Consider the following 19056-nt stretch of genomic DNA (forward strand, 5'->3'; position numbering starts at 1 on the left):
TTGAGATAGACAAAACATTTAGTTAAATAAAGGACATTATATAAATAGTGATTCTTTGTAAGACTACAGACTGGATGGAAACACTCGGGAACATCAGCAGCATAGTCAACAATTACTACTCTTTCAACTGAAACTCTTACTACTTAGATGTTCGGCCTCATCCTTAGATGGTTCTCTGAGGCTCTTTAAGCCACATCAAATGATAAACACCACAGGACACCTGGAGCTTCAGTTTAACATGCTGCAGAAGAGATGTTCCTGTAATTTGACATATTTTGACTTTTTGATGGAGCCAGGAGTATGCTGGTACCGGGTTATGGGTCCCTTCAGCTTGTTGGGATGTACCATCTCTCAGCGTGGGGTTGAAGCTCTAAATGGACTACTGGGCCACCCATCACAGCTGGGCCACACCACTTAACATCCCCCTCCCGTCCCCTTCCAGCCGACAAGTCCTCTAGTCCTCTCCAGGGCTCTTAACCCACTCGACCTCCTGACACAGTGCAGAATAAGCGCTGGCAGCACTAACCCCGCAAGATACCTAGGTCAGAGATCACAATAGGAGAGTGCATGCATGGCTCGTGGTCTGACAGGGAGAAGGAAGAGCAAACACCAGTGCTGTGCTCATAAAGTGAATCATTGTTTCATGTATTAAACATTCCCTTAGCAACACAGACAGCAATAATAAAAATGCAAGCCTATGGGGGGGCAAAAAAAACTTTAGAAGAGCCGTATTTGGAGAGATGAATAAAAAAAAGAAAAGGAGAAACAGCCTTGTCTCAGAAGAAGACTTTAGATGCAGACTATTGCATGAATAATATTCTGATCATTTAATTCAAACACACCTCTTTACTGCAAATTCCAGCAGCCCAGCTGTTTTTTCGTCTGTGTGTGTTTTTATGTAAGAGGGTCTGTGTCAATGAAGCAGTGCTACTGCAGACAGGAAGTGGACAGCGCTCATGGGTGATAGGGCACGGCTGAGGATGCAGGTGTGTCCGTCTTGACACAGAGACAGACGAGCAGAGCTGCAGAGGGCAGAAATAATGGGACAGTAGGGCTGAGGGTGTGAGGGCATCTGTACATGATCCAGAAATGAATATGAGGACCCACTGGGGAAAACATGCGCGTGCCATGATGGCAGGTTTCATAATTCAACAAGTGGAGGATGGTGGTAAAGCTGACTATAGTCCTGACTCCAGATGTAACCTGTGCCCTTGGGGGGCTCTGGGCACATGTATTCATATGTTTTAGGTGTGCTGCCAGTCACTTGTTTTTGGAATGGCGTCTCCTCTCTGTTATCTACAATATTCTCCATGTCAATACCTGTTTCGGCCTTAGTGTTACTCTCGAATGATCTATCCTTGTTTCCTGTTGTTAGGCAGCAGAAAATACATTTTTTTTGCCAGTCTTACTGCAGCCAAGAAGTTGGTTGCGATGAGGTGGAAACACCCTGATAGGCTGATGGTCAAGAGCTAGATCCTCACTTTCCTAGACATAGTTTACTGAGAGCTTTCCACTGATCAGATGATCACAGTTAAGGAGTGTAATATTCAAATGTGAGCTTCTTTTGCTGAAAAACTGAAAGAACAGATCTAGCCTCTCTTAGGATCTGTGTCTTGGTCTGATGCAGCTGGTGGCTTCAGTTTGTTCTGGGGTGGGTTTTTATTTATTTTTCTTTTACACTATTTATTTTATTTCATTTATTTATGTATTTATTTTATTCTATTTTAGAAGTGTGTACATTTGTGTATGAATCTCCAAACTTAAATTTAGGGCTGCTTAGCCATTGTACCTACTTGCTACTGTGAATGATAACTATGCACACTAATTGTTATTTTTCTAAAATTTGAATAAAAAGATTCGACCAAAAAAATAAAACAAATGGATTATTGTCTGGTTTAAATTTAGTATCGCACAGTTTTGTTGTACAACTCATCTGAGACTTTTAGGGTGGCATATTTCCTAAAGTAAGACTTACATTAAACTTTAAAATGTAATGTAAAAACATACACAGAGTAGCAAGTGAAAGGTAAAGTGTCAGTGTGTTGCGTGGTAACACTGCTGTTCTAGGTAAATTGTAAAGAGATGAGTAAGTGGGGCTAACAAACATAATGAACACAAAATACACGTCTGTTTTTTCTTCTATATAATAATAATAGTAATTGATAGGATTTGTATAGCACTGCTCTGGGTACTGAAAGTCACATTACAGAAAGTGCAAAAAATAAAGCAAATAAATAACACAGAACAAAGACAGAGGTGGGGCGGGAGTAGAGGTTATGTGTTGTATGCCTTTTTGAACAGGAAGGTCTTGAGCTGTTTTTTAAATGATTGAAGAGAGTCAGAGTTGTGGATGTTTGGAGGGAGAGAGTTCCAGAGAGTTGGGGCAGTGATGGCAAAGGCTACATGTTGCCAAAAAGCAATACTTCACTCAACGTTGTGCTGTTATACTGAATATCAGCACAACTGAGATTATCTTATTATCAAATTTCAGTCGAACTCTCAGTGTGATGTTGCTTGAATAATAACACATCGTCTATACAACTGTATAGATCACTTCCCTGATACGGACCAAGTAACCAACAGTTTCTCTCAAACAGACCATGATAATGTAAGCACACACACTCTCACTCTCTCACACACACAAACAGGCCACAGGGCTTAGCTAACCCTCCCAGCCTGGCCGGCCCTCAGCCCTGAATGTGTGCAGCACTTAAACTTTCCCCTTTTGAAAGAGCAGAGCACAAAGAGAGGACCACATCAGTGGCCTGCTGATCATCCCCACAGACGGTTGAACGCAGACAACAGGCAGGTCCCTGGACGAGTCCCCGTATAATGTCCCAGTGTCCCCCGATCACACTAGGACTGAATTCAAGCCTGTATGCTGCATATTCGGCGCTCCCTCTCATGTGAGACTAGATAAATGACAATTCTTGGGTGAGCGGCAGTTAGAAGGAGTGGGAGCGAGGGGCGGGGTAGAGGGGCCTGATGCTGCAGCTGTCCCACTGGCCACGTCCACCCCCTGAATCCCCAAACCATCCAACACCACCACCGCCCCCAAGCAGCAGGTTTCTCCCTACAGAGGAAAAAAAAAAAACACGCTTCATTACGTCCTCTCTCCCCAGAGCAGCTAGGGGCCTTTCAGTGCAGATAAGCCTCTTAGACATGAAGTAGCGCTCAGAGCAGCATTTGAGTGACAGCAGGAAGGTTTAGCCATTCAGTGGACAATGCTCACATTCTCTGGCTTTAATCTAGGAGGCGGACAATGATCTGTTTTTTAAGGCCTCATCTCCTCTGCTTTTCCCACAGCAGTAGGTGACTGGCACAAGGAAGAGAGAAAGAGACAGAGCAGGCAGAGGGCTGGCCGGCAGAGCGCGCGGCTATCTCCTGAGGCCTCGTGTTTCCTTGACAGTCCAGACTGAGGTGGGACAAGAGGGAGCGAGGCGGAGGAGGAGGAGGAGGGGGAGTGGGGGGGGGGTAAAGTTGACGGAAGGCAAAGCGCATCAATCACACACGCACACGCACACATTCATGGGCACAAACAATCAGCCGGTGATGGTTGAGTGCGTCTGTGTGACGGACAGGCAGGTGAGAAGCCTGGTGGTGACGTGGCTTAGTGTAGAGCTTTGTTATTCTTATCTGCTCTGACCACTGACATCCATCCCTCCTCAGCCATTGTGTGTTTCTATGATGTATTTATACAAACGCTAATGCTAGGGGAACTGGGGGAAAATGAAGCTCGAGGGTGTGAAAAGAGATCCAAATAAAATCATGTGTTTTGATTTGATGATATCGAGCAACCTGTGCGACCTTCTGGACCAGAATTTGCCTTTTCAAATCATTAGATATCCAATTTGAACATTTCATAAAGTTGTGTAGGAGGGAACTTGTTTCTCTGTGGATGTGGGGATGATGAAGTTACTTTTTATTATTCTTTTGGTAAGCCAAAAAAGTGTATTTAATTATCATGCTCTAATATTATCATCCTTGTGTAAAGAAATATGTATTACTTGTCTTTGCTTTTCTGTAAAAGATGATCCACCCAAGGACGTGAAGAAGTAAGTACACATTCAGAGCCAACATAAATAAATACAACAAGTGGGGACTAGACAGTGTCAATTTGCCAAAGAGGTAGGAGGATTATTTTAGAATCACCTCACACTTAGACTAGTTTGTTTTGCTCTGTGGACAGTATAAACATCTACACCTCATCTACAATAAACAGACACTGTGTACCACTGAGCTGAGCTTAAGCTATTCAAATAGACATTACTGTGTGTGTGTGTGTGTGTGTGTGTGTGTGTGTGTGTGTGTGTGTGTGTGTGTGTGTGTGTGTGTGTGTGTGTGTGTGTGTGTGTGTGGAGGCCAACATACGGAAACGTGTCCTTCATGAGACATGGCCATAAAAGCCCTTCAGTATTTGACTGAAGTGTCAATCACTGGCCTGCTTATTACTCTAATTGGATTATTACTACAGTTTAGGCCTCTGTGTGCCCCTCTGGTTTTAAACATGGCAGTGCCAGTAACTCTAGCGGGTAAATGTATGGAGAGAGGATATTAAAGGGAAAAGAAAAATGAGTCTTATAGTACAAATGTATGAGCAGTTGAATAGTGCTTGGAAGTATCGCCAATGTAAATGAAACATCAACAGTGTTGTGCATTTTTGTAGGTGATATGGTGACTTTGATTATTTCATAGAATGTAAATCAAAGCCACATTTATGTTAAAGTTTAAAACTTGAATCTATATATGAATGAATGTAAAATGACCTGTTTCATAGTCTCTCGTTTCTACAGGCAGAATGCATACCGCCTCAATCACATCCTAGCTTCTTTTCATCTCTATAAATAGATATCTATATTCAAGAGCAGCTACTGAAATTGTAACTTTCATTTTTATTTTTCAACATCTTTATTCTGATGCTAATTTGCCAAACTTGAGACCCTTGAATTGTGAGTAAATGACAAGAAATGTGCTTTCTTTTTCAGGCTCCATAACAGTGAAGTAAGAACTGTCTCTGTTGAATTAAGGCTTCTTGAAACAGAAGAACGAGCGCTACTTCAATGGATGTAACCATAGACTGTATAAATAATGAACGTAGTATCTGTGACGTCAACCATCAGTTTCTGAAGCGCTGTTTTGAAGACGATCGTCAGCGAGAGCCATATTGGAAAGGCCAAACTCAACCTAACTTCTGTTGAGCTAGTGTGAGGTAAAGAGGCGGGCCTTGAGCCTCCTCACCAACAGCTACAGTGTCCCTGCCTGTCAATCAAGTCAGCTGTGCCTCTAATAATGGAAAACTCGTAATCTTAATACCTTCAAAATATTAACCCCCTCTTAAGTGTGTGCCAATCGAGAAATCAGCTATCTAGACTACACTCGTTTTTTGTACCAGGCTGCAAATGTTTTTGAATTGGTGTGTATGTGGTTTCCGGTACTTGCGGAGCCAGCCTCAAGCGGACACTCAAGCAACTGCAGTTTTTAACAATTCTGCATTGGCTTCAATTCTCACGATCGGAGGTTGCCGCTTGGATTTAACAGACTGAAAATGATGGGGTTCTAAACACTGCACGGAGAAGGAGGTCTTGGCTGGAAGTCTTTGAACACTATGAATAACTGAAAAGTTGGTCCCCAGAGGCATCTACAGAATAGTGCTGTCAGAAAAAGATATATAGGCAATGATTGCTGATTTCTGAGATAGCCTGTTTCATGAAAGGCGGTGCATGTGTAAAGGCGGGGAAGGGCAACAAGCACATAAAACAATCCAGAGACATGAATGAATTGTCACCTTTAAACCCCTCAATTCTGAAATCCTGTCCTTCTTTAGTTTCTGCTGCTGAATGAACGAAGCATTAAACAGCTCAGTATGCATTTGACACCTATACATTTTTCAGATTGCTCAGTAGAATTTGGGTTTCATAGCTAAAGGATGTCTAGCTTGACCTCAGTTGAGAACATCACCAAAACTCTAAACTATGAATGTCTCACAGTCGGCACAGAGACAGTTTCTGCAAAGAAAACTTTCACAAACACAGACAGAAATCCTCAACAGCCATCTGGTATGTCCTCAGCACCTCAGCCTTACTTCTCTCCCCTCTCTTACGTCTTTTTTTCTTCCATTAATCTCACACACCTCATCACAGTCCCGCCACCTTGACCTCAAAGATCTCATATCCTCCACACACCTTTACCTCCTCTCTGGGCTCTGCAGAGGCTCTGAAATCTCACAACTAATAACTCCTGTGCGTGTTCTGAGCCACTGGACTTGTTAACAATCCCACCTGCAGCTAACTAACAAGGCTGGGGGTTGTACACCCAGGGTTCTGATTCAGGCCTGTGTTATATTTCTGTTAGTTATGTCAACTAATCTATTTGTATTGCTTTTATCTCCTGCATATACAAAATATGCATATACAAACCATAGTTTTATATAACTGCTATAGAAGAGAATATACCCTCAAAGTTTGCTACAATGCAAACAAGAAGCTGTATTTTTTGCTGAAATTAATTGATGTGATTTCATTAATGGTATACTTTTTTATGACTTAAGGTGAAGTTAGGCACCTGGTGTGCAAGTGTGCATCATAAATTATAATCCAACTTGACAAGGAGATCCAAAAATCTAATGTTAACAGCACAGGCGCTCAAGAAACAGACTCAGCCCTACTGGAATTGGCAGCTCGTCCAGTAGACGTGGGATAAGAAGTTCTGCTTCTGTGAAATGAGAATGTAAATACACCGTAAAGGGAGAGAAGTTATGTGAAAGAGGGAAAGAAAGACACAGTCAGAAAGTGAGATAGACCTATCTGAGGACAGACGGACAGAGAGACAGATTGGGCAATTAGGCAAACACACAGAGGCGAATCGTTCCATTACACAGAGAGGCTGACATGGCGGCGATTGAGACAATAGGCCCCTTCACTACACCACTAAGTGTTTATGTCCCATGTCAGTCTGCATCACCAGTGTCCCCTTGACTGCTCCCAGCTGACGCCCTCACGCACACACACACATACACACACCTCTGACCTCCAAGGCTGAACTTGAAGCATGCATGCACACTCCTGCTTTGCTTTCTGTCACATGTCAGCGTATCATGCTGGCACGCAGTCTTTTCACTATGTGTGTGTGTGTGTGTGTGTGTGTGTGTGTGTGTGTGTGTGTGTGTGTGTGTGTGTGTGTGTATGAGTGTTGAGCACAGAGAGAAAGACAGAGAGTGTGAGTGAGTAGGAGAGGGTGAATGAATGAATGGACTTCTGTTGGACTGCTCCTAATGACTTTATTCAGAGATGTTGTGCTTAACATCAGGAAACACCGGTCATGTATGTCCCCAATAAGATCCGTGGTGAGGGAACTGAGAGACTTTAGGACCTCATCCTCTGAGCTCAGTTCAAACCCAGAAAATAATCCTCTACCAAACCACAGTTTCCTTTTTCTTTCTTTCTTTTTGACTGAGTCACTCGGCTCAGCTTCAGAGGTAAAGAGTGGAGCAGAGGTCTTTCTGTCTTGCCCTTCCACACCTCTCATTCTCTATCACTCATGCTCTCTTCTCTTATTTCCTCTTAAAATCACATCACTTTTTCAATACCTCCCTTTTTCACTCTTCTGATCCCTTCTCTTCCCGTCCTAATTTCCCTCCCCCCCTGCTTTCTGATACCAGCGCATAATGCACACCAAAAGTTTTCACTGGTGCTGGGTAATGAGGCAGACCTTTGACCTTGCCTTGATGACTTCCATACCTGTGCATGTGCAGGAATATGTATGGTTGTGTATATGTGTATACGGGGTGTGTATGTGTCTGTGTGTGTGTGTGTCTGCAGCTGGCGGCTGACAGGGACATGACTAATGAGGGCCCGGGAAAGAAATAATAGGTGGGAATTATAACACACACAAAAAAAGGTTTAAGCGTAGAGGAAAAAGAGGAACAAATGACAGAGCGGTGGGCAGCAGGAGAAAAAGATAAAAAAAATGAAACAAAGGGGAAAAAAAGAAAGATGAAGATTAAGAGATGGTTTGAATACGTAGAAAAATATGTAGGACAGAGAAGCCAGAGACATGAAGTTTGAGATATTCACTTTTCTTCAGAATGCCAGGATGAGAAAGGTTAAAAATGATTTCACTCTTGACTCACTAAAGGGTAAGTTTAAGTCACTGTGGTTCATCGTTATTCAATGGAAAAAGCAACATGATAGTTGTGGACACAAGTCAAATACGCACTTAGGATTTTTCTGATGCACAGATTCTTCCAGACTCCACAGATGTTTCTACAAGGACAATATAAATGGTGACAGAAGTAAATTAAAGTATTATATCGTATAATAAAGTCGATCAATTCTTAATTGCACTGAATGCTAAAAAAAGCTAAAAATTACAATGCAAAATGGTCATTTCTAATTCAAAAGACAATATAAGTGGTGAGGAATATATCACATTTTATCATAATGTATCGTATTGTATCGTATTGTATCATTTCGTATCGTAACTTATCGTATTCTTTTGTATCGTGATGCATCGTGATGTATCGTATTGTATAGTTTTTTATCGTATTGTATAGTATCCTTTCGTATCGTATAGTATCATATAGTAAGGTATCTTTTTGTATCGCATTCTTTCGTATCGTATAGTACGCATAGTATCGTATTATTTTGTATTGTATTATATCTTTTGGTTACTGTTATACGAATTGTATTGTATCGTATTGTATCGTGACGTATCGTAACGTATCGTATCATATTATTACGTATCGTATCGTAATGTAACGTGTTGTATTATTTGGTATTGTAACGCACCGTATTGTATCATATCCTTTCTAATCGTATCGTATCATATATCTATCATTTCCCAATGTCACTGAATGCTGCTTCATTAAACATTTGTTTAAAAAATGACCATCCAAAATGTTAGTTTTCAATGTAAAAGGATCAGTGCAACCTCCTATGTTAATAGCATGCAATGAAAAATCTGTGTTCCACTCATGATTACACTCCATCATGTTTCCACAACATTATGTGAAAAATTGCTCTTTTTATCGATTTTAAGAACAAATTAGGCATCTGAACGCAATACAGTTTCAGTATTTCCAATTCATCTGAAGTTGTGGACTTAATTACAGATTTTCTTAGTAAAAGAATCCCAGAGAAGTTTCTAAATCAAAGGTTTAGAAAAAGAAGGAATTCGAAGAGATTCAATCATGCAGTGGAAACCAGACTTTGTGGGTTAACGCTACTTTAACAGCACATTTGGGTGTCTGGCAACACCAGCCTGCGACTGCCACACTCAGGGTCAGAGGTCATCATGTGTAGACATAGCAGAACTTCCTAATTATACATGATAAATGTAATCGCTCACAGGAAGCATTTCCCTCCATAATTTGCAGGCTTAACCTTGTCAGTGTGCTAAGCTGGCATTAAAGTGGGAAGAGAAGGGTGTCTGAGCAATGTACCCAAAACTTTTTGTGTATTTGTTCAACTTTACAGCATAGAATTGACAATAAAGTCACACTTATCAATGCTGCAGTGTTTTGGACTCTTATGAGCTTGATGAATCTGGACAAAGATGGGAACAACTCTTCCAAACTTTTCCATCAGGCGGTGTGTTGTGATAATGATACCATCTAGCCTAGACAGATCTCTTCAGTGAACCCTGCACTATGCTGGATCAGATCAGGGCCTCTGATGGCTGACTGCAGCCAGAGGGTCTCAGCTCAGTGACACAAAACATGGCACCGAGACAGAAGCGAGACAGATGGACCAATAGACAGATAGACATGCGGACAGACATCCTGTCTCCAACCACAAATAGATACAACAATTAAGTCAGGTCTGGTCATTTTCATTTCGCTGACCTTCACCCTCTACCTCCTACACATGTAAGGAGACAAATTACTGCTGTGGTTGGATTTGGCCAAAAGCTCGGATGCAGGAGAACATGCAGTGTGAAGGCTGAGACAGCGGACATAAATCATACCTGTATTTGATCTGTGGGGCTCTAAGCTGGCTGATGGTGTGACAGCTAGCATGCACTCTATGACTCTGAACCCTGAGGGGGAAGAAATGGGTCAGTTGTTTTGGGGGCCAGATTTATTTTCAGTGGTGTGTAAATCTTGAGACAACTGTGGTAAATTCTCCAAGTGGTCTTAAATAGTCACAGCATAAACATTTTTGAAAAATAGGAGAAAAAAAAAGTCAAATTAAATCTGAAAAAACTCACAGGTGTGATTATATGGCTGTAGATTGCAGATATTCAGCCACATTTTACCTTAGAAATAATCATTGCATTGGTTTCCCACTGTTTCTGGTGCTACAGACCGCACATCTGTTGCAAGCTGTGGGATAAAAGCCTAGCTTTGTCAGTTGTGGATTTTGGCATCATGCACTGCAACGATTTCAGCAAGTTGTCAACACATGTCAGACATGTTCTTGTCACAAAGAAACTGAACTGTGCTGGCCTTATGGATTACTCTGCTCTTCTCTTAACAGCCTCATTCCTCAGTCAAACAGAGATGTGTTACTTGTTTTTATCAGCTGTCATGTTTCAGATGCCTTTTTCCCACCTGGTATACTGTTATATATGCTCCCTGTCAAAAGAATATACTGTGCAGGAATGCCAACTTACAAGATACATGCACTGTGCTAGCATACAACAACAATTCATATTCCACAAAAACATCACCAAAATTATACAGCACCTCTCTCTGGTGTCCCATGAGAGATTACTATGTTACATCAGGAAGTGCCCTTAAAAGTTTCCACCATTGTAATTGTACGGTTTCGATCCTGACTTTGTTTTCTTCCTTTCAGAGCCAGTTTCGAAATCCCAGAGGCTGCTAGTCTCCGGGCCTGGCAAAATCTGAATTGCATTAACACCCAAAGAGCATTTTATCAGAGGCAGCGGGCCCCGTGGTCCAGCACACCTGTAATAGAGTTTCCTCGTAAAATGCAACAACATTTTAACTCCTATTGTATTGAAGGTTTATCTCCTTCTGCGTGCAAGCAACTATGCTGCTGCAACTGATCAAATCAGGCTGAACAAATTGCATTTGTGGGGAGAAGGATCAAATGCTAGCACCCACAAAAAAACCTAATAGCAGCCTGATCTACACAGAATACCCTTGACATAGTGGTAGTATTGAATTAACAAAGGAACATAGAAAAGAAGAAGAGGATGTGTAGAAATACAATCTGACTCCTTCTCTTTGCTTTCCCTTGTTGCTCTACTCCGCTGTGCAGGAATTATCAGGATTGTATGTATGATTATATTAGTCAGGAAATACATGGAGGGAAAACATTTACATGCAAAGAGATGTATTAGATTACTGTGAGTTTGAGTACATTGTTTCTGCATGCCAATCTCAGCAATAAAGTAAAGGTAGGTAAGGATGAATAGATGTAATCTGTCTTGTAAACTACCACGCCCTTAGACAGCTTTCAGCCTCACTCAAGTTCATCTAAAAATGATCTTTAAACAGATCCACACTTATGTCCATTATTCTCACTGTGGAATACATGAAAACTATCAAATTCAAACATTTGGTAATGGGAAAGGAAGATATTTTCCCTGTATGTTATTAAAATAAACACAGACAGAGATGTCTGGGATGAACTGGTGTGTGAAAACTCAGGGGGAAAGATAGAAAGTGGGAGAGTATGAGAGGGAGAGAAAAGAGAGAGAGACACTAAGGGGCCTGACTGTCTGACAGACAGGCAGGCAGATGGACAGGAACTTGGCATTAGGGAATATGGTTTTGCCAGAGAGTGATCCATAAAGACTGGAAGAGGTCGAAGGGCACACTCTCTGTAATGACTCATCATCACTCAGTGGTGTCCATGCTGGGATGTTGTGTGTGTGTGTAAGAAAGAGAGGGAGTGTGTGTTTCTGGGAGAGAAGGCCAGTGGATCTGCTGAGAGATAGCGGAGAATAAACGACCAGTTCTGCTATTCTAGGCCTCTGGGGAGAAAAAAAGAGATCTTTGTTTTTCTATCAGAGCCCTGGCCAAATACTGTCTCCCACAACATCAATTTATCCCCTCTTCAATATTCCAGAAAAAAAAAAGAAAGTTAGAGGAAAAACATGGGTTAGAAAGTGAAAACGACATCCGCTGGGTTATGAAATATACTTCATGTTGTAAAGCGTATGGAATTCCCTCTGTGTTTGACTTCTTGGGGCTGGGTAAACACCACCGGACAGACCTCGCCACGGCAGCTGTTCCCATGGTAACGCGGTGGGCAGTAGAGGCGGAGCCACAGGGGAGTTGTGGCGTTTTCATGAACTGATTTTTTTTATTCACAGCCAGTCATTACTTTTACTGCAGCGCAGCCCGAACTGACCACTAAAAGGGCGGCGCAGACTGCCAACACCTTGTATATGGAATTCATAAAACAATAGCTCACACTAAATTCCCCTGCTGCATTCTCCATCAAGCTGCTAAGGCAATGACTGTGTCTGTGTGCATTTATGTGCGTGCACATGCAAGGGGCCATATTTTTTGTCGTGCAGCATCAGATGAATATCTCAATTTCTTTGCAGCTGACAGCCTGTTTGTCACCCACTCCACAACTCAGAACTGACCTTCAGCATAACTACCTTTATCCTGCTGAACCCCTCCCTTCATCCCTACATCTCTGCCTCTACATGCCTCTCTCTCCCTCTATCTTTCTCAACACTGCCTCCCTCCACTTCTCCTTCACTTTTTGCACTCTCTCCCTTCTCCAGCCTTTGTCATTGATCGCTGATGCGATTGGCTGCCTCCGTGCTCAGTAATGACCTGCCCTGGTAGCCAGCCGGCTGCTCTGCTCGGCCCCTCGTAGATTGAACTGTCAGATGGCAGCGATTGATGGTTGGGCAGGGAGACACAGACCTGCACCTGCAATGTCCACCCTGCTCTGCCGTCACAATAGGCCGTCCCGTCCCAGTTTAGCCTACACAGGTGCATGTTTAGTATGTATGTGACTGTGTTGGGTCCAAATTTCCTTTAAGGATGGATAAATATTCAAGCATGTGTAGGTGCACTATAGGTGCACATAAATCTTTACTTTCATGCATGTATTACTACCCCTGAGGGCATGCAGGGATTCTACTCAGCTGTAAAGGCTGAGAGGAGGGTTTAGGTAGACGGGACTCTCATATTTGGCCTGGATTGGCATGGTTATGGAGGAAATAGCACCTTTACTTCAGTGAGCCCCTTCACCATCACAGCACAGCTCATTCTCTTTCACCCAGAAGACCATTGTGCTCCCCTTGAAACCACCCTACAAAATTGGGATTTTATTTAAGTCAACACTATGATAATTTCCTAAACCTAACCAAGGTGTGACCACATCACATAACTGCATAAAACCATCGCAGTTTGATAAGCTTTAGGCACCAAGACTACAGAGCTAGATATACCACGATGATGTGATTATTGATCCTCCATCTGATAGTTGTTGTTGGCCTTAATTTAGTCAGTTTCGGGATTATTTATATATTTTTCAGCATGTTATTATGGTAGTCAGTCAGAATTTATCAATAGTCTGGTGAAGTTCGTTTCAAAGTCTTCAGGGAAGTCTAGTCTGCATGCAGCTCTGCCAGAAGTAACAAAACGTGTGCCTTGTGCGTGTGCGTAAATGAATGTAGAATCTCATCCCAAAGCCTGATCAAATTTTGTGTCACTTATAAACAAATACAGAGCACACAGTTCACTCTCAGGACCTTAAGATGTGAAAAGAGCTGTCAATTTTGCCAAATCTATATATAACGGATCTAACCTCACTTTGCTCCACTCCTTCCACAGCACCATCTAATCATTATTTGTCTGCAGTGCTAAACTCTGTTGCCCCCTGCTCTTCTTTATTACCATATTAGTTATGATTGCACCCATAATCATTCACTTATTCTACTGTTCACACTCCATGAGAGAGGGAGAGAATAATGCCTTAAACGCTAACACATGTTCTGTCCTCGAACAGAGATGAGTGGGGTGTTTGGTCTGCTCTCGCTCTGTCTGTCTGTCTGTTGAGCCGAGTGCAGCGGGCCCACGCGGCTGTCCCGTGTTGTACTTGGCTGGCCGTCTGCTAACTGTCAGCGCAGTATCTCCTTACACTGATGAATGGGAAGTTTCCAGACCTTTCCCAAAGCTTTCGTTCCCTTGTTCCAACGCTTCATCCAAAGGAATTGCTGAGAAAAAAAAAGAAGGGCGCCTCCTCCTGCCCACCAGCCTCCCTTAAGGGGAGCGCCAACGTGAGATCAGGCATGAAGGCTATATTTAAAATGTCTCTTCGATAGGGTAGAAAGAGACAGAGCGAGGGATGGAGAGAGCGATAAAGAGTGAAAGGGATGTGGACAAAACACAAAAGAATAAAAACAAACAATAAAAGCAAAAAAATGTGGTGGGAGAACAAGAGCAGAAACTTGAGAAAGTGAGAGAGAGAGAGAGAGAGAGAGAGAGAGAGAGAGAGAGAGAGAGAGAGAGAGAGGAGAGAGAGAGAGAGAGAGAGAGAGAGAGAGAGAGAGAGAAGAGATGGAAGGACTGTAATCCTCTGAACAGTGAACATGTGAATATCAGGCCAGTAGGGGTTTGGCGTGGTGTGTGAAACGGAGATAAAATCGATTAGCTTGTCCACTGACCCAGTAAGCAGCGGGGCCCCCCGTTGCCCCAGCCCTGCTACAGCCCTGACAGAGACGTCCAGGCCCAGAGGCCCCTAGAGGTCCCTTCTGGACACTGAGGTGAACAAAGTGGTGCCCTCCTGTCAAAGTAAAGCCCTAAAGCACCAGCAAAACAACAAACCATGCTGCAATGCTTCGCTGCTCTCTGATTCCACAGGAGACGGAAAAGATGTAGTGCGGGCTGCTGAAAGAGGACACTGTGAACAAGTGCTGAAAATACTCAACTAAGTACTCACTGAAAGGACAACATCTATAGTTCATTCAGGGTGTCCTCCAACTGATATCAGCTCATATCTTCGAAATTAAAGCCACTGTGGTCTTTATATGCGGCTGTTTTTGAAACTTAAATCTCTGTCTTGTAAAACAAGAAGTTAAAAAAAATGTCAACTGTTGGCTTATGCAGCTCACTATAAGTCATCAAGCTTCTACTGAATTCATCTTTTAGTAGAGAGAAGAGATTTATTTCCAATACTTACTAATAAATAAATCTTTTTTTTAACACATTGATATTAATGTATTTTATTTATATTCAATAATCATTTAGTCTGGCATAATCTTTTAACTCAAGGTGGAATATCTGCTCTTTCCATCATGAGGAAAAATCACTTCCTCAACTTATCACTTCCTGTCAGTCAAATGAAAAAGCCCCAGTGATCTTAGAAAGGCCATCATTGTGATCTTGTTATAATAACTCCAGAAATGGTCAGATGTTTCTTAGAAACTTTTGAAAAGCTTGGCCTCTCTCACTTCCACCTGCAGACCCTGAATCCTCTCCTTATCATTTTATCACCTTGTTTTCCTCACATGATTTCCTCAGCTGGATCACTGGGTGAGCAGCACCTCTTTGATTCCTGGCTCATTGTAGTGTATCTGACCCTGGGGGTCACAAACAGTGGAAAGAAGTGGATGTGTCACTGCTAAGCTCTTCTCCGTGTTAGAATAATATTTCTATGGTGCATTTAGGATGCTAACGCTAATCAAAACAGGACATCCTGAGGAGGGCCGTGCTCTCTCTTCCCTGGCCCCGCTCACCGACCGCTTCATGTTTTTGTGTTTGTGGAGGAGCGACAATCCCAGGAAGCTGCAAGAAGGGTTCATCAAAGCTCCGAGCAGGGGGCCCCGGCTGCAGGATCGCTGGAATGCACTGTGGAAAGGAATCTCTACTGTCCTATTGTTCCCTTGTTTCCTCGGTCTCATCACACGCCGGCACGTCCAGTTCACTTACAGGTAAGCAGCGCTAATCAGCCCTGCATTCCTTTCCACGGCCGCATTCTTTCCTCCGCTGCGACCCTGACTGACCAACAACACGGCTGCACAGACACACGGAAGGTGCATGGTTGATACAAACACACACATGCACAGAAAGGAAGTCATCAACACAGATCTCAGAAGACAGGGACATGGTGTTTCCTTTCCTCCTACATGGGATTAGGAGTGGAACAGTGAGAGGACTGCTGAGAGTGAGATGGTGCAGAGGATAGAAGCTGGACCTCTAAAAACTGGTCGTAGGGAGCTTCTTCAATGATGTCCCACCTCTTGAAATTAAGAATTTTGAGAGGCAATAAGATACATTAAAAAAAATCTACAAATGTAATTAAAAAGATCTTGATCTGATACAAATACAACACAAAAGCTGACACAGCTTCCACCAGAAAGTTATGCAAGACATACAGTATGTATTTGATTTTTACAGTGTACTAACCCTAGTATCCCTCAGTGGCTTTACTAATGGATTCACAGCTTGCTGTAACTTTGTGACACTTTGTGTCTCTCACTGTAAGCATCACTGTTTCAGGACAGGACAGCTGCTATCACATCCTATCAGGTGAATGTGCTGGAGCACAAACTTCATCAGGAAGACCAAAGCTTTGATCACCACATCTTCCCTCATCTCTCCCACACGGTGAGGGTGAGAGGTCACTGCTTAATGAGCTTCAGGGTGGAGAGTTTTGAGGGGGGAGAGGGAGTTGTGGCTGAGATGAAAGGTCTACAGGAATCACTTGCACACAGCACACAAACACATAAACGCACGCACCTGACTGCTCTGTCCCCTCTGCCACTGATCAGCCACAGATGGGCATGACCTGATGGCCTGTTTCACCCCTGGAATGTCTTTTTCTTCTCCCTGTCCCCTTCCTCCCCTCCCTCACCCCTGCCATCTCTCAGGCCAGCCTGTTCCACCCAGGGAGATCCCCAAGCAGAGCTGGAACACGCTGTTATCACCACATTCACAAGGCGATTGTTGGGTGATTCCTGTTTATAGCTAAGTGCTCCCTTTAGTGTGTAAGGTCGGAACAAAGCAAAACAATATTCTTTATGTCAACTCTCAGTGACTGAAAGTAGAACAGAGTGAGCAAAAACATGTCACTTCAGCACACCAGAACTGAAGAGAGATATCATTATTGGAAAACATGTTATTCAAATATGGGTAACTGAAGAAACAAACAGAGAATATGATCACTCAGTGAACAGTGAAGTGACATGCAAACTAAACATCATGCCCACACTCTGGAATTGAGTGCATCACACAATGATTGGCAGCAAGAGTAAATTCATATCATAGCTTTTGTTTATCCTCCCGCCTCATAAAAGCTCTCAACAATGTAGTAAAGTGACTTTGGGTAGTTAGCTGTTGTGAGACATGAGGCCAGAGTGTCGGGCCCTGTTTCTACCACCTGCTTCAGGTAATTGATTGGAGTATAAAATGATTGACTTTCTTTAATTAGCTAACAGACATCTCTTCTCAGAGCATGCCAAGGAGTGCTAACTTCACAGCGCCTCATTAATAGCCCAGACAGACCGCACCATCAGCAATCTGTTGACATTATACCTCCTCAGACATCATAACGACACACAAATCAGTTTGATGTCTGAGTAAACTTTTCAACTCAGCAAAATGTCATTTATCTAAGAGCAATTTGAGATGAGAAAATGGCGGCACGTCACACATTTGACTACGACACTTTATGCTTTGCAGAGCGCCTTTGTTTTCTGCGTATGCTCTGCTACTCACAAATACACTCTGAGCTAATACACACATGCAAACCTCCCCGTCACACACACACAGAATCTATAAAAATATGCTTAGCTTGGGACTGCGCTGTTGATAATGACCTCAGCCTTGGCACCGTACTGGGCCAGACGGGACTGCCGACAGACTGGAGGCTTTGTGTGGACTCCCTATCTCTAACTCCATGACCTTTAGGGGGGAGAAGAAAGCTGAAATGCCTTTTTTTTATTTAGAAGGGGTAAGGCACACTCATTGTTCTGTGTTGGTACCGTTTCCCTGTGGTAAACACACAGCAGTTCCCAGGCTTGACATGTTGCTGCACACCCACCTCCCACCCTCCCCTCCCTCCATCCACCCTTGGTGTTCCCACACTGCCCTGTCTGGGCCGCTGCACCACAACACAGCAACCCCCCCCCAACAACAACACACACATCAGCATCAACATAAAAACACTACTGCCTCACCGATTAGTGTAACACATGATGATACAACTACTTCACACTCTCTCTTTTTTTGCATGCCAAGAGTCAAAACGTGTTCTGTGTGCTGTTATGAATGATACAAATCCTCACTCAGATCATGAACTGAGGTAAAGGAGACTGTAGTGTAGAGGGGGTTGCTATGTCAGGGCCCGAGACAGGACCCTGATGAGGCCTGGAAGCCCCCTTGTTACTTGGGACAGGGGCCATCCTTCAAGCAGGTGACAACAGCGCATAAACAAACCACTAACCTCATCAGCTCTGTTTACAGCGCTGAGAGCGAGTCCTGGTCCACTCATTAACATCAGAGACCCTCCAACAGAGCCATTTTCTGAAGCTAAAGGGGGGGTGGACCCTAGTCCCGTCATAAGGAGGAGGAAAGTGGACTACTTGTCAGACAGATGGGGGCGTTGATAGATGAGAGGGCCTGGGTCACATTCGACCCCACCACCCCAAATCCAGCAACACAAACATACTGGTTTATCAGAACATAACTAACACGTCCATAAACGCTGTGCAGGTGTGTGAGGGTTTGATGTGTTTGACAAGCAGCAGCAGTGCTACTTGTTCATGAGTGTGTGTTCATCATTTTATTACACATCCTTGACTTTGTAAAAAGTACATGTGACCTTTCTAAAATAGCTTAGGGACCCTTATCATACAACTCAAGAGCGTGTTATGCTCATCATCTTAAGTAAACAAATTAATGATTGAAAAACTCAGAAGCAAGTCTTTGCGCGGAAATAAATGGGAATCTTTTTTTTTTTAAAAAAAGGTCTGGCTGAAGTGATAAAATATTCAGTCACATTTTTCTCAGATTATTGGCCAAGAAATTATAACTTGATTTTAAAAAAGCCATATGTCTATTAGCACTATAAGTAACTTTAAAACAATTAAGATAAATAAATCACAGAGGGGATGGAGGTA

At 42.9% G+C, this 19056-nt stretch overlaps 1 protein-coding gene across 2 annotated transcripts in view; it reads right to left on the minus strand.

Moving 5' to 3' along the window:
• The window catches only part of mecom (MDS1 and EVI1 complex locus), a 147534-nt gene that overhangs the window by 114882 nt on the left and 13596 nt on the right, over positions 1 to 19056 (minus strand). The window contains exon 1 of one of the 2 annotated variants that reach the window (XM_034700892.1): positions 9964 to 9999. The exons of the other annotated variant lie outside the window; for it this stretch is intronic. The gene's annotated coding sequence lies outside the window, so the exon portion shown is untranslated. Of the gene's footprint in view, positions 1 to 9963; positions 10000 to 19056 lie in introns of those variants that run through there. 2 annotated transcript variants of the gene reach the window in all.

The sequence above is a fragment of the Notolabrus celidotus genome, chromosome 14, assembly GCF_009762535.1.
Source record: "Notolabrus celidotus isolate fNotCel1 chromosome 14, fNotCel1.pri, whole genome shotgun sequence".
Taxonomy (NCBI): domain Eukaryota; kingdom Metazoa; phylum Chordata; class Actinopteri; order Labriformes; family Labridae; genus Notolabrus; species Notolabrus celidotus.